Below are 13,679 nucleotides of genomic sequence, written 5' to 3'. Positions count from 1 at the left end.
AGGTGGCTCCCGCCAGCTCCCCCTCCCTGATGATGTCCTCCTCCCCTCCATCTACCCCTCCTATCAACTTTGACCCTGCCCCACCACCCACTTCCGGTGTCCTTTCCTTTAGGCACCCTCCCTCCCTCCCTTCTCTTCCCTTCCCTCCCCTTCTCTTTCCTTTTCCCGCATCCCCTCCCTCCACCACTCTTCCCCCCGGGCTTCCCCTCCCCCTTCCTGCCTCCCCCCTTTCTCCCCTGCCCGTGGCATCTCTGCTCTCCCCTCTCCCTCTCCCACTCCCCTTCCTCCTCCTCCTCCTCTCTTGGCAGGTCCCCGGACTCGCACACGCATAGTGAACATTCGCGCGCCGGAGATCATCGCCATCAGTGTCTAGTGTGTGCCGTCGTGTTTAGTGTTCAGTGTTCCCCGTCACACTCCCTCGTTCACCAGTGCCATCGTCATCTTCAGAGTTTGTGCGTCGTCTCATCAGTTAGCAGTGTGGATTATCGACGAGTGTGAACGGCTCCGTGTTTGTCTCTATGTGTCTCCTGTTTTATTGCCCACATTCTGTAACTTATGTGTCTTCTCCTGTTTTTCTCTGCTTGTATATTCTATGGCTGAAGAGCAGCGTAGTGTGCTGCTGACAGCCTGCCTGTTGTACAGGCTTTAAAATAACAATAAAGTAAAAAAAAAAAAAATGGGAAAGTTTCGACGCCAGCGTGTTGTTTTGTGGTTCTTATTTCTATTTTTGGGGGGCATGGATAGTTAGTAGTAAACGGACGTGTGCCCTCAGTCATCGCAGATGGCAACACAGGACGGAGCGGCGTCGGAAATAGTAGTAGAATTGCTGTACCCATAATTTTCCATGCCTTCAACTGCAGCCACGAACTTCCTCGATCGATCTGCAATTCACGGTATATCCACACACACATATATCCTACTTCCAACACATCTTCATTACAGCTGCAAATTGCGTCTTTCTCCTTTCGAAACAAGCAGGAAACTTTAGTTTTGGAAAGCCTATATTGTGTTTACAGTAAAGCAGTCCAATTTACTTTTGTTTTCCTGTTTATTTTTCTGCTCTGCCCAACCCGTAACTTTTATCGATTTGTTCGTTGCATGTTAGTTTTTTGCATCGAATTTCAAGCATACTTTCAAACTTGCTGTTTCAGGTTCTCACCTCCACTATCCACCAGATTTATGTGGACTAGATGTAAACAGCACAATGCCGTCAGCGAAAAAAAATATTCTTCCTGTGTTTCGTATCACACAATGGAACTCTCGAATTATGACGAGAAGTGCCATGAATATCTGCTTTCTTACCAACTGGGTCGGGATTAGTCTTCCCTCGTTCCAGTAGTGAAAAGACAATTTTTTCTTTTGTCTATGGCGTCAGTCCGTCCGTTGCGCTCAGCTTTAGAAAGCCTGGCAAGAAGAAGAAGGCAGGAGGTGTAGTGGGGGAGATTCTAACCCAGCCAGCTTGCATGTAGTGTACCGGAGTGACGCTAGAGAGCAGCATCTGCCTGCAGTGCAGAGTAGCCGGACTCGAGTAGTACGGACTGCCACCGACAGATAGCAGGCGAGAGCTGCAGAGAATAAATCTCTGTGTTGGGGGATTAGGGCCAACTTGCCAGAAGTCGAAATTATCGGCACACTGCGCCGATGGTGATACATTGACTTCCGCAGTACATTTACCGTGTCTATTGAAGAAGTGCACTCAACCGTCTAATGCACTGCTAAAACTGACCAGTGATTTCAAACGGAACATGTCGGATATTTTGCAACAAAAAGTCTCAATTAATTTAAGTTAAATGAGTCGAAAAGCATTTGGTCCGGCGAGCTTGAAACACAGTTTTTTCCCCTGCTACCTTTTATTAACACCGAAAGCAGATTTCGAAGTTCTTGTTGCGGTATCATGTTTGAACACCTGTTTTCGTAATTAGCGTTAAATTGGCCCTATCCAATAGTCAGCAGGACGAAAGCGAACCAATATTAGTTAGGAAGTGCAGAGAAAAATGAGTCGCTAATTTAAAGCTCTATCTCGACTTACTTCTTGTCCTTGCTACACCATATTACGAAAATTCATCCAAAATGGCCAGTACTGCCTGCTTTGCACTTACGAGATCTTTCTCACTGTGCTGGCCCACAAACAGGGCAGACAGCATACTTCTATTCAAATACTGATTGTGCACGTTTGAGGAATGCGCATAAAATACAGCAGAAGACATCGTTAAGTGCTTCAAGAGTGACTGCAGATTTTTGGCTGGTTTAAGATACATGGGCAGGAAGAGTATGTTATGGCAGTGCTAAAAAAAAATGACTGTATTCCAATCATGGGATGGTAAGTGAGTTGTGCTCGAGTAGCTCAGTCGGTACAGCACTTGCCCGCGAAAGGCAAAAGTCCCGAGTTCGAGTCTCGGTCTGGCACACAGTTTTAATCTGCCAGGAAGTTTCATATCAGCTTACAGTCCGCTGCAGATTGAAAGTTTCATTCTGGATCTCCCACCTGGCTGCAAGCGACATCTCCTTGTCATCTTCAACTGGACGTGGTGTGATGGCGTCTTTCTATTGCAATGGCAGGAGGGCACCATTATTCCGGTGCTGCAACCAGGTGAAGACCCGGTTGACGTGTAGAGCTATCGGCCCATCAGCCTCACCAGGTGGCACTTGGGCTGGGTCCTGGAGTCACGTGGCTCCACGTCAGGGCGGCTTTCTACCGGGTCGCTCTACCACTGACCATCTCGTGTCCCTCTAGTCTGCCATCCGAACAGCCTTTTCCAGACGCCAACGCCTGTTGCCGTCTTTTTTTACTTGCGAAAAGCATATAACGTGACCTGGTGACATCATAGCTTTGCCACAATATACGAGTGGGTCCTCTGAATATTATTACCACCAACTTTCAAATCGCGCAATGGTGAGCGTTCAAATATAAGGGAAAAGCATTCAGAGGGAGAGGTGATGTGTGAAAAGAATCGAGGAAAAAGCGCTGAACACACGACATATAAGAAGCTGTGTGTCATTGGCTGAATGTGTTACAAGTGGCTCATTATACCTTATTCTAAACGTATGCACAGTGAATTTTTGATGAGGTTTCCAGGACAGATGAATATTCAGTATTTCTTCATCGCATGCACGTTCGGATTGCTGGAAGTTATGCAGTCAAAAGAACTTGATGGAATATTTCCTCTCGACACGAGAGTTCAAGTGGGGGTCCGGCAGAAATTTTCACGTGTCACTAATAGGTATTACATTTATACCTAATACAGCTGTTGTCTAATAGTTCACAGTAAGCGAATAAGTTCTGGATAACTGAATATATTATAACAAAACATTCAACATTCCACGCAGGACCACAAAGTACTTTAGTTTCATACTTTAAACAGTTTTGGTTTTGAAAAAACGTAAACAACTCAGCCAAAAAATAGTGTCCTTGGACGTGTAACAACACTGAACGTGAATTGTCTCACGCAATGAATGTTTTTGAACTAACCTGACGAGTGTTCGAATTGATGCTCGGCAGTGAAGTTCGATCCGGTGAAGGAACTGCGGACTGCAGTCTCAACAGCGAGGTGCGGGTCGCAGCGAGTTCCTTGTTAGTGGGAGCAATGCGTTGTTTCAGCTCGTCATTCTGCCGCCAGAGGTGCACCGGTGAGTCGTATTCTGAAAGTAGGTCAGTGACACAGGTCACAATCTTGCCCACGAGGGCGCAACTCTCGCAAAGTAAATCCCACGTTGTGGCGCAAACAGCACGAGGAGTATGGGTGCTGGAGCACGGTGTCTGAGTGTTAGAGGGGGTTGTAGCACTGAACTACGTCCAGGGAGAGCTTGCAATGGGACAAAAAAATCCATACCCAGAATTGGTTCGTCGATGTTGGCGATGTAGGAGGTTCACAGGAAATGGAGAGAAGGGGATAGCTACACCATCACTTTCAAGGAACTGACAGTTTGTAACATTGATGCGCTGACAGCTCGTAGGAGAGACTTCGTCAGTGAAAAGTTGGTAGGAGCCAACGATCGAGGTACGATAGACACGTCAGCGCCAGTGTCAAATAGGTGGACAAACTGCGATGAAATGTCTGTCACGTATAAACGACCGCTCGGCCGAGGTGACGAGTGCAGTGTTGGGGGACGCCTGTGAAGTTCCCTGCAGGACTCGGAGCCACCTGCGGTCGCCAAGGTAACCTGCAGTTCTCGGCCTCAGCCCCAAAACTCTAGCGGTACCAACAGCACGGATGAGCCGAATGTGGCGGTGGCGGTGGCTGCGACAGCGCGGGAGGCTCGTCCTCGTAGATGCGTCCTGGGATGTAAACCGGGACGTACGGAGCGTGGGCGAGTGTCGAGTGCTCGGAAAGAGGAGGCAGCAAGCGGGCACTGCCTGGCGGCGTAGAAGGCGTGGGAGCGGAACTGGCCCTGCCCCTGCCTGCAGACGGCCGGTAGACAGGAGGTGTGGCGTCACACAGCGATGGGGGTGAGCTGCGTGTATCCGGCGCAGGCGCGCATACAGCTCGTCTGGCAGTGCGTAGGCGAGAACCGATAGCCTCCAAAGAGTGCGGCGGTAGGTGCATCTGTGGGTCGGTAGGTAACTTGGCACACAGTGTGGTCTGGCATTGCGTGTTCAGTCACGAGTAACCTGAGGCGGGGCCAAAGTTGTGAGGGATTGCGGTCCACCAGGTGCTCCTTGAACAGAATCTTGATTATAAATTCCGGTGGCGAGCAGGCAAGTCGGTCCAATATCGTTTTCTTAGCGAACTCGTCAAGATGAATGAGACAGGTGAAATACCCTCAGACTTCAAGAAGAATATAATAATTCCAATCCCAAAGAAAGCAGGTGTTGACAGATGTGAAAATTACCAAACTATCAGTTTAATAAGTCACAGCTGCAAAATACTAACGCGAATTATTTACAGACGAATGGAAAGCTGGTAGAAGACGAACTAGGGGAAGATCAGTTTGGATTCCGTAGAAATTTTGGAACACGTGAGGCAATACCGACCTTATGACTTATCTTAGAAGAAAGATTAAGGAAAGACAAACCTACGTTTCTAGCATTTGTAGACTTAGAGAAAGCTTTTGACAATGTTGACTGGAATACTCTATTCTGAAGGTGGCAGGGGTAAAAAACAGGGAGCGAAAGGCTATTTACAATTTGTACAGAAACCAGGTGGCAGTTATAAGAGTCGAGGGCCATGAAAGGGCAGCAGCGGTTGGGAAGGGAGTGAGACAGGGTTGTAGTCTGTCCCCAGTGTTATTCAATCTGTATATTGAGCAAGCAGTGAAGGGAACGAAAGAAAAATTCGGAGTAGGTATTAAAATCCATGGAGAAGAAATAAAAACTTTGAGGTTCGCTGATGACATTGTAATTCTGTCAGAGACAGCAAAGGACTTGGAAGAGCAGTTGAACGGAATGGATAGCATCTTGAAAGGAGGCTATAAGATGAACATCAACAAAAGGAAAACGAGGATAATGGAATGTAGTCGAATTAAGTGGGGTGATGCTGAGGGAATTTGATTAGGAAATGAGACACTTAAAGTAGTAAAGGAATTTTTGCTATTTGGGGAGCAAAATAACTGATGATGGTCGAAGTAGAGAGGATATAAAATGTAGACTGGCAATGGCAAGGAAAGCGGTTCTGACGAACAGAAATTTGTTAACATTGAGTATGCACATAAGTGTGAGGAAGTCGTTTCTGAAAGTATTTGTATGGAGTGTAACCATGTATGGAAGTGAAACGTGGACGATAAATAGTTTGGACATGAAAAGAATAGAAGCTTTCGAAATGTGGTGCTACAGAAGAATGTTGAAGATTAGGTGGGTAGATCACATAAGCGATGAGGAGGTATTGAATAGGATTGGGGAGAAGAGGAGTTTGTGGCACAACTTGACTAGAAGAAGGGATCGGTTGGTAGGACATGTTCTGAGGCATCAAGGGATCACCAATTTAGTATTGGAGGGCAGTGTGGAGGTTAAAAATCGTAGGGGGAGACCAAGAGATGAATACACTAAGCAGATTTAGAAGGATGTAGGCCACAGTAGGTACTGGAAGATGAAGCAGCTTGCACAGGATTGAGTAGCGTGGAGAGCTGCATCAAACCAGTCTCAGGACTGAGGACCACAACAACAACAGTGAACTCGTACTTCAGTAGCGGTGGAGGCAAAAGTAGGAGCTCACAAATTAAATCTTAGTGGTCGTGAAGGTGTGTGACCAAACGTAGGAACTTGGAGTTGTCATCAGCCACTCGATGGAGCTCGAAGAGGTGCTCCACCAGTGCGAACCGTGAAACAGGATCAGCCTCGTACAGGGGAGGCGGCTCGGGTAGGCGGCCTGGAGCTGGAGACGGAGGTGGCTTCAGCGTGTCTCGGAAGGCCTGCGGTCCCGCTGCAGAAGAGTTCGTGCCGGGATCCGGCATCACCGGAGCGGAAATGTTACTAGCCCACACGTTCAGAACGACGGCTGCTTGCAATGTCTCCGAAGACGCCCGAAAACACGACACGGCAGGCACGGTACGTACCGTGGGAGCGAACGGGCGACTGGCGCGTAATGAGGGCCCGTAAACTGGACCGGAAATTGTAGGAATAGCATTGACATTGTCCAACTCGGAAATGACGCTGAAGGCCGGCACGTCAGATGCCGGTGGTACTGTGGAAGCAGCGAGCGGTCGTATGGCCGGAATCGAGGCCCCCCGTGGGTGAGTGCGGTTAAGGGGGGGGGGGGGTGGCCTCAAGCTTAAAGTGGCAACAACGAGAGTTTTCCGCGCACACTGGCCACGCACCCTTCGTGGTAGGGCCAAAAACGCCGGTGAAACCCGCCGGTGGTCGCAGTGTCGCAGTGCAACGTTGCTGGGCAAAGAGGCCGTGTCGGGTGCAGTCGGTAGCCACGTGGTCGCCAGACTGGGCCGCCGATCCGGTGGTTTGTCCTGGCGAACTGGATGCATAAAAAATGTCTGTTGCTGATTTGCGAGGAAGGCGAGGCTGGCGTAGCTCGGTGACAGTTGACTGTGTGTGCGTTTTGCACAAATGGCGGCATTGCACACGGCTCTACTGTAACCGACGTCATGGCGCGTAGAGGATCAAAGCACGTGTGCGAATTTTGGTCCCTTTGAACTTTGTACGAGTGATCAATCGTCACACTATTTAGTAGACCGTCCACTTCACTTCTTGTTGTGCGTAATCTGGCGAAATAAAGCCCGAGTCCATTGCCTGAGGTAACTGCATAACACTCGGTGACTGTGGAGTTGCTAAAGCAGAGGTTATCCTCGTCGAAGATCGTAGACCGTTGTCCGTTAGCTGTGAAATAACTGACGGCGGTGGGATGTGTTGACCTGGTCGTAAAGAATGTTCGGTTACGTAGCCGTGGCGTCGGACGTGAAACCTGTCGATTCTATACGACCGGCGCGGAGGACGTACAACTTTCTGTCCGGGGTCACCAATATGGGATACTGGATACGGATTGTAAAATACGTAATAAACAGTTCCCAAGTTTTCTATATACACACATATTTTACCATAAAGACTGATAGACATGAACAGTGCATGAAGTACAAAGGCAGACTGAATTAAATATGGCGGCTCGTCAGAGCGGTTCATGTTACAAGGTTTGTAATTCGTGTGGTTGAAGTGACCTATCGGCGCCACAGAAGGAAAGCATTCATTGAATTCCATCAAGAAAGCCTCCAGAAAGTTATTGAAATTTTCATTTACTGAGGACTTGACGGTAAATGGCCACGAGGTGAGGCTGACGACCATTCCTATATTTTCATCTCTAAAATTTCTGATTTTCTTATTTTTGTGCTTTGACAAGCACAGACTAATGGCACTAATGGAGAGCACTGTGGTCTGAGGTCCCTAAGCTTACTGTACATTTCTCTGTCACTCTGTAGATTCAGCTACTAGCAACGTTATCTACGCAGGATGCCGAGTAAGCAGTTACCCTTGTCATTTCTACAAAATTTAGAATAAAACCGTGTGTGGACATCAGCTCCTTCATCTTCAAGGCAAATTTCTCATTTTTTCTCACATCTATATTACAATCAGCATAAATAACCATTTTTTTACGTAATTTTTCAGTTTTGAGTTGTGGAGTAAATTTCAAGTTTGACCAGAAAACTGCAGTAGATTAATTAATCAGGGGTACGATATATGCTGAAAATCAGCATATTGTAGTCCTTAAGTTCTACGCAGCAACTCTCAAATGTGCATTCTTCATTTCAATTATTGAAATTTTGCTTAATTTGGTATTTTACTGATGAATGAACCAGAATACATGAACCATCATACCCATTGTCTCTACAGAAGCTAGCTGCTGCTTCATAATCGGTAAGTTTGTTCAATAAATTTATATTTTCATCTCTAAGCCAATGTTCACTTAAGCAAATAACCTTTACAGACCATATCCTTCTCTCTAGACATATTTCTGTCATAAAGCTTACTGACCAGATTAGCTGATAAACCTCCAATATCCGAATGCATAATAAGATTATTATTTGCTATACTAGATGTGATGTCATCAAAATTATCTACTCTAAACTGACCAGACACAACTTTTTGCAGATTACTTATCTTAATGTTTTTTTCCTCCCAGTTTCTACTAAAAATCCTTAAGATGGCACGGAGGTGAAGTTTTTCTCTTGTTATGAGTGGCTCCTATTGATTCTTCTGCTGTTGTTTCTTCTGTTGATGTTGTTGGTTCTTCTGTTGTTCCTTGTTCATGTGGTGATGATAGTCCTGATTCTGGCACCACTTGTAATAGTGGCTCTGTTGCAGCCTCTTACGATCGCGGTTCTGCTGACCATCGAGATTGTGCTGAATCTGAAGTTGCTGCCACATCTGATGAGGATTGTCTTGCTTCAGTCTTTGCTGGTTTTTCTGCCGCTGGTGAGGGCTGTGCTATATCAGCTGATGATGGTGGTTTTGTTTCTGATATTGATAGTTGTTTTGTTTGTTTTTTTTGTTGCTGTAGTTTCGGATGGTTTCACTGCTGTAGTTGATGGTGGTTGTTGTACTACTATTTGTGGCTGGCATGGTAATCTCGGTTGTGCTGTTACCATCAACGTATCCACAATTTTAGACCTGAGAAGTCTCTTTCCCTTTCCATTAAAGAGCATACCATGTTTTGTAAAACTGCCTCTCTCTCGGTAGTCAACAGGAAGAAACTGAGCGTTTTCATACGTTTCGAATATGTTCTCGAACTGTTTGTTGGCTTTCCTGATTTCTTTATTTACACACGAATCGTTTATGAGTTCGTGTCTGTGCGGAATTCCAGTGATGGTCATCGTTTTACTGTGATTGGTATCCAGTGTTTCCTTTAACTTTTCGACGGCACTCGATAATTCATTTTTGTATACATCATTGGCCCCCCCACCATCACTGTAATTCATTTGCATTTGATGAAGTTCCAGCTTTTATGGTTTTCTCCTAATTTCGTGCATAGGTGCCCCTGGTCTCACGTAACTAGATGCGTTTGTACCATGTCCATAACTTAAAATTTTTGCGAGTCGACGCCCAAGGCTATCCGAGTGTATGTTTACTTTCGGAAATTTCGTTCCTACCTTTCTCATCGTAATTATAGACACAGTTTTAGTTGTGTATTGATTTGCATATAAGTCATCTGGTCTTTCGTCTGTTTCTAAAACCCTGAAACTGTTTTTTAATATTTCGAGCAAATATTAAGTTGTCAAATGGTGAAGCATATAGTCGGCTAATCTGATCACATGTTGTATTCACATTGTAAATTGGGAGCTGCAGACAGAGATGCTGGTTCTTACCGACAGTCACTTTGTAGGTGCATCTTCAAGGCATTAAGAATTCTAACAGCACCTTCACAATATATACGTTTACTAATGTAGTTTGACATAAATAAACCATTACAATTTCAAAAGAATAGCGATTTCTTCCACTCATTCATGACATTCTGTACAAAACACCAAGGACGAGAACATACTAGGCTATGGAACAACGAAAGGTAGACATTAACAGAAGATAACCAAATACTGCTTAAGCCATCCACTATATTAACACTAGTGCTGTTTATGCCAGTTAAATGTGTTCTAGTGAGTTAGAAAGAAGACTGCTGCTACTTCAGTTACATTAGGTAGCTGCAGGTTGTCTTATCAGAAACTTAATATTTACTTCATTAATCAAGTATTTTTCCAAGAAAATTGTAGCCTAAATATGTAATTTCACTGGACTGGCTGAGATAACCAATTACTTGCTGTATATTGGATGGGAGCTTCTCAAATATCTTCACACCATAGTATATAACTTTGTTAAATCTTACGTAAGAATACAAAGTTTACACAAAAGTTATATATCTGTGTTGTATTGATAGTGCAGATCACAGTTCAGCTTGAACTGCTTTTTCACAACCACACTACTCCTTGTCTAAAATAACTCTGTGTTTGTGGCAGTGGCTAGGAGTCAGCCGACTGCAGTTCTTTCCTGACACCTATGAGCCCACTACAACGACTGACTTTCTGGGCACCACGCAGATTTCTCAGGCACAGCAGGACGCATGAGAAGGGGACAGCCGACCGTTGCCCTATTCACCACCCCCACTGATGTACTTCCCACAACTGCTGACAACGACAACAATAAAAATAATCTGAATGTATTTTTTGCTCTATTTGCATTGCACGTGCAGCTCTTGCTCGTTCTAAGTATGTGGAATAATGTATACAACCAGCAACCCTGCGCCGCCACAGTTGGTTATCAACTACGAAGTAGTTTTGATCCAAATTTTGAAGAAAACATAATAATCTTTTATCACTAAATCTGCCAAAGCCTCATGAAAGCGTTCAACATTACCCACAAAAGTTTCGTATTGTTTTCCCACTAATATAATGTGACAGGTGCCAAAAAATTTTAAAACTTTTAATATCTACCCAATATATTTGTGGGACACTGTAACTGTGATGGATAAAGGTCTCCAGAAATTGCTTTTGTATTATTTTTCAATCTTTATTTACCATGACCAGTTTTGAATCACTATAATCAGATGGTACATATTTATTGCATCTTTGCAGCATTGTTGGAGTTTCACAGCTGTGGCCAGACGTGAACTGTACATACTTCTCACCACATTCAGTGCGTACACGTTTCGTTCTCTTGCCGCAGCTACATGAGGCACAACAATGCTGCATATATGTAATACATATGTAACACCTGATAATAAATCACTTGTCAATTCAAAACCAGTCACGGTAAATAGAGGGGTACATGGCAGGGGCCTCCCCGAAGATCGCAACATGGGGAAGATATGACAAACAATACTGTTAGCGATCGGGCGGACCCCGGGCAATGTTGGGAGCAGTTCCAACGGCACATCCTTCGACCACCAGGACATTACACCATCTAGACACGTATAAATAAATAAAAATTATAAATAGAAACTGAAGAATAAAACGAAAGGCGACTGGCTGCTGGAAACCATCACACAATTTTAAATCTGAACTGAAATTGCTTCTTCTGGCAACTTCTGCTCTGAAGATGGATATTTAACAAAAACCTTGTGGCATAAAAGACTGAAATGATTGCTTGTGCTACTTAGAAGTAGATGTAAACATTCCTCAACAGTAACATGAGCAGTGATAGGTCAATGCGTTCAGTATTATTACTTTTCAGCCAGTGGGCTGGCTGTAAATATGTAAGTAGCTAGTATGCAGCCTTAAACACAAAGAAGACAGAGTGTAAAATCAATAATCTACACCATTTTGAAAGAAACAGACCAATGATCCTTGGAACATAGCATTATTTTTAATTAGTCAAAACAGACACAAACTATATGTGAAGAACAAAATCAGTCTATATAAAGGGATCTACCGCTCTAACTATTATAAAAGCTAGATTGGCATAACACAGTTGTGACTCTACTGACTGGTTTTGACCAGTAATGTCTCCAACGTGGTGTACACTTCCGTTTCAAACACATACATCGTAGTGATCACGACGACACGTCGTCACACCTGTGAACAAACATAAGTGACATGTGAAGTATTTAAGTCCTGCAACAGAATGAAACTAACAGGGTAACCGGATGAAGAAGATGGTTTCGGGCACACACAAGCTAAATATACGACAGTAAGATTAATGACATCACTGTAAAACAAATATTGACCCAAAAATCAAGCACACAAAATCCTCAAAATTTAACACAAAAAAATCACAGAAATGAAAACTATCGGTGTTGTAAATTTCGTGTGACCTCTATATCTCAAATGAAAACCACAATACCAGTAACCCACACACAACTGAAAAACTCCAACACCACAATTTTCACTTGACCTACATAGCTCCAACAAAGCCCCTGATACCAGGAACCAACATAAAACTCTAAAACATGGCGTTGCAAATTTCACTCCACCCAAACAGCTCAAGCATAGCTCTAGATATCATGAACTTGCAAGCAAATCCAAAACCCAAGGACAAAAATTTCACTCAATCTATACAGCAGCAAAAAAAAAAAAAAAAAACGAAGGCCACAGATAAAACATCCAACACACTCGAATTGTAAAACCCATTATCCACATTTTCACTTACACTGTCTAAAGCAGACTCCACAGTACAACAAAGCAAACCAAGCTCACATGACTAACATCAGAAATGTATCCTAACGAACGACAGCACATCAGTGCCCACAATACTTACTAATAACAATCCAAAACAATTACCAGTAATTTCCAAGAATGTTTACCTATCGAAGCCGCAGGGTGCAGACGGTAGATACCGAACGTGCGATTCTAAATCGATGACACGACTGTGGTGGCAGGCGTTATGAGCATGCTTATAGTGGTCGCTACAGCAACGACAAAAGAGCGTTGCTGAAGTAGTTGTAATTACAAAGGCAACGACTGACCTCACTCGTCGTCAACGTTGTCGTCATTAGAAAGTCCATACGATGTGTACGCTACGGGAAGCATTCCCTTTTTGCCGTAACCTGGGTAGGCTCTGCCAGTGTCTCGCGGACATATGGGTACAGTGTCACATTTCTGACAAAAATTCAAACAAATTTCTACATTGCATAAGCATCGAATTACATTCTTCAGCGGTAGCCAATTGGCCGAAGAAAAATCTACAATACCAGACACCCCACTCACTACTGTCATTAATCGTTTGGGTTTTCCTAGCATCATCATCATCATTTAAGGCTGATTATGCCTTTCAGCGTTCAGTCTGGAGCATAGCCCCTCTACAAAATTCCTCCATGATCCCCTATTCAGTGCTAACATTGGTGCCTCTTCTGATGTTAAACCTATTACTTCAAAATCATTCTTAACCGAATCCAGGTACCTTCTCCTTGGTCTGCCCCGACTCCTCCTACCCTCTACTGCTGAACCCATGAGTCTCTCGGGTAACCTTGCTTCTCCCATGCGTGTAACATGACCCCACCATCTAAGCCTGTTCGCCCTGACTGCTACATCTATAGAGTTCATTCCCAGTTTTTCTTTGATTTCCTCATTGTGGACACCTTCCTGCCATTGTTCCCATCTACTAGTACCTGCAGTCATCCTAGCTACTTTCATATCCGTAACCTCAACCTTGTTGATAAGGTAACCTGAATCCACCCAGCTTTCGCTCCCATACAGCAAGATTGGTCGAAAGATTGAACGGTGCACAGGTAACTTAGTCTTGGTACTGACTTCCTTCTTGCAGAAGAGAGCAGATCGTAGCTGAGCGCTTACTGCATTAGCTTTGCTACACCTCGCTT

This window comes from Schistocerca americana, chromosome 11 (genome assembly GCF_021461395.2).
Source record: "Schistocerca americana isolate TAMUIC-IGC-003095 chromosome 11, iqSchAmer2.1, whole genome shotgun sequence".
Lineage (NCBI taxonomy): Eukaryota > Metazoa > Arthropoda > Insecta > Orthoptera > Acrididae > Schistocerca > Schistocerca americana.
Note: the sequence above shows the minus strand (reverse complement) of the source record.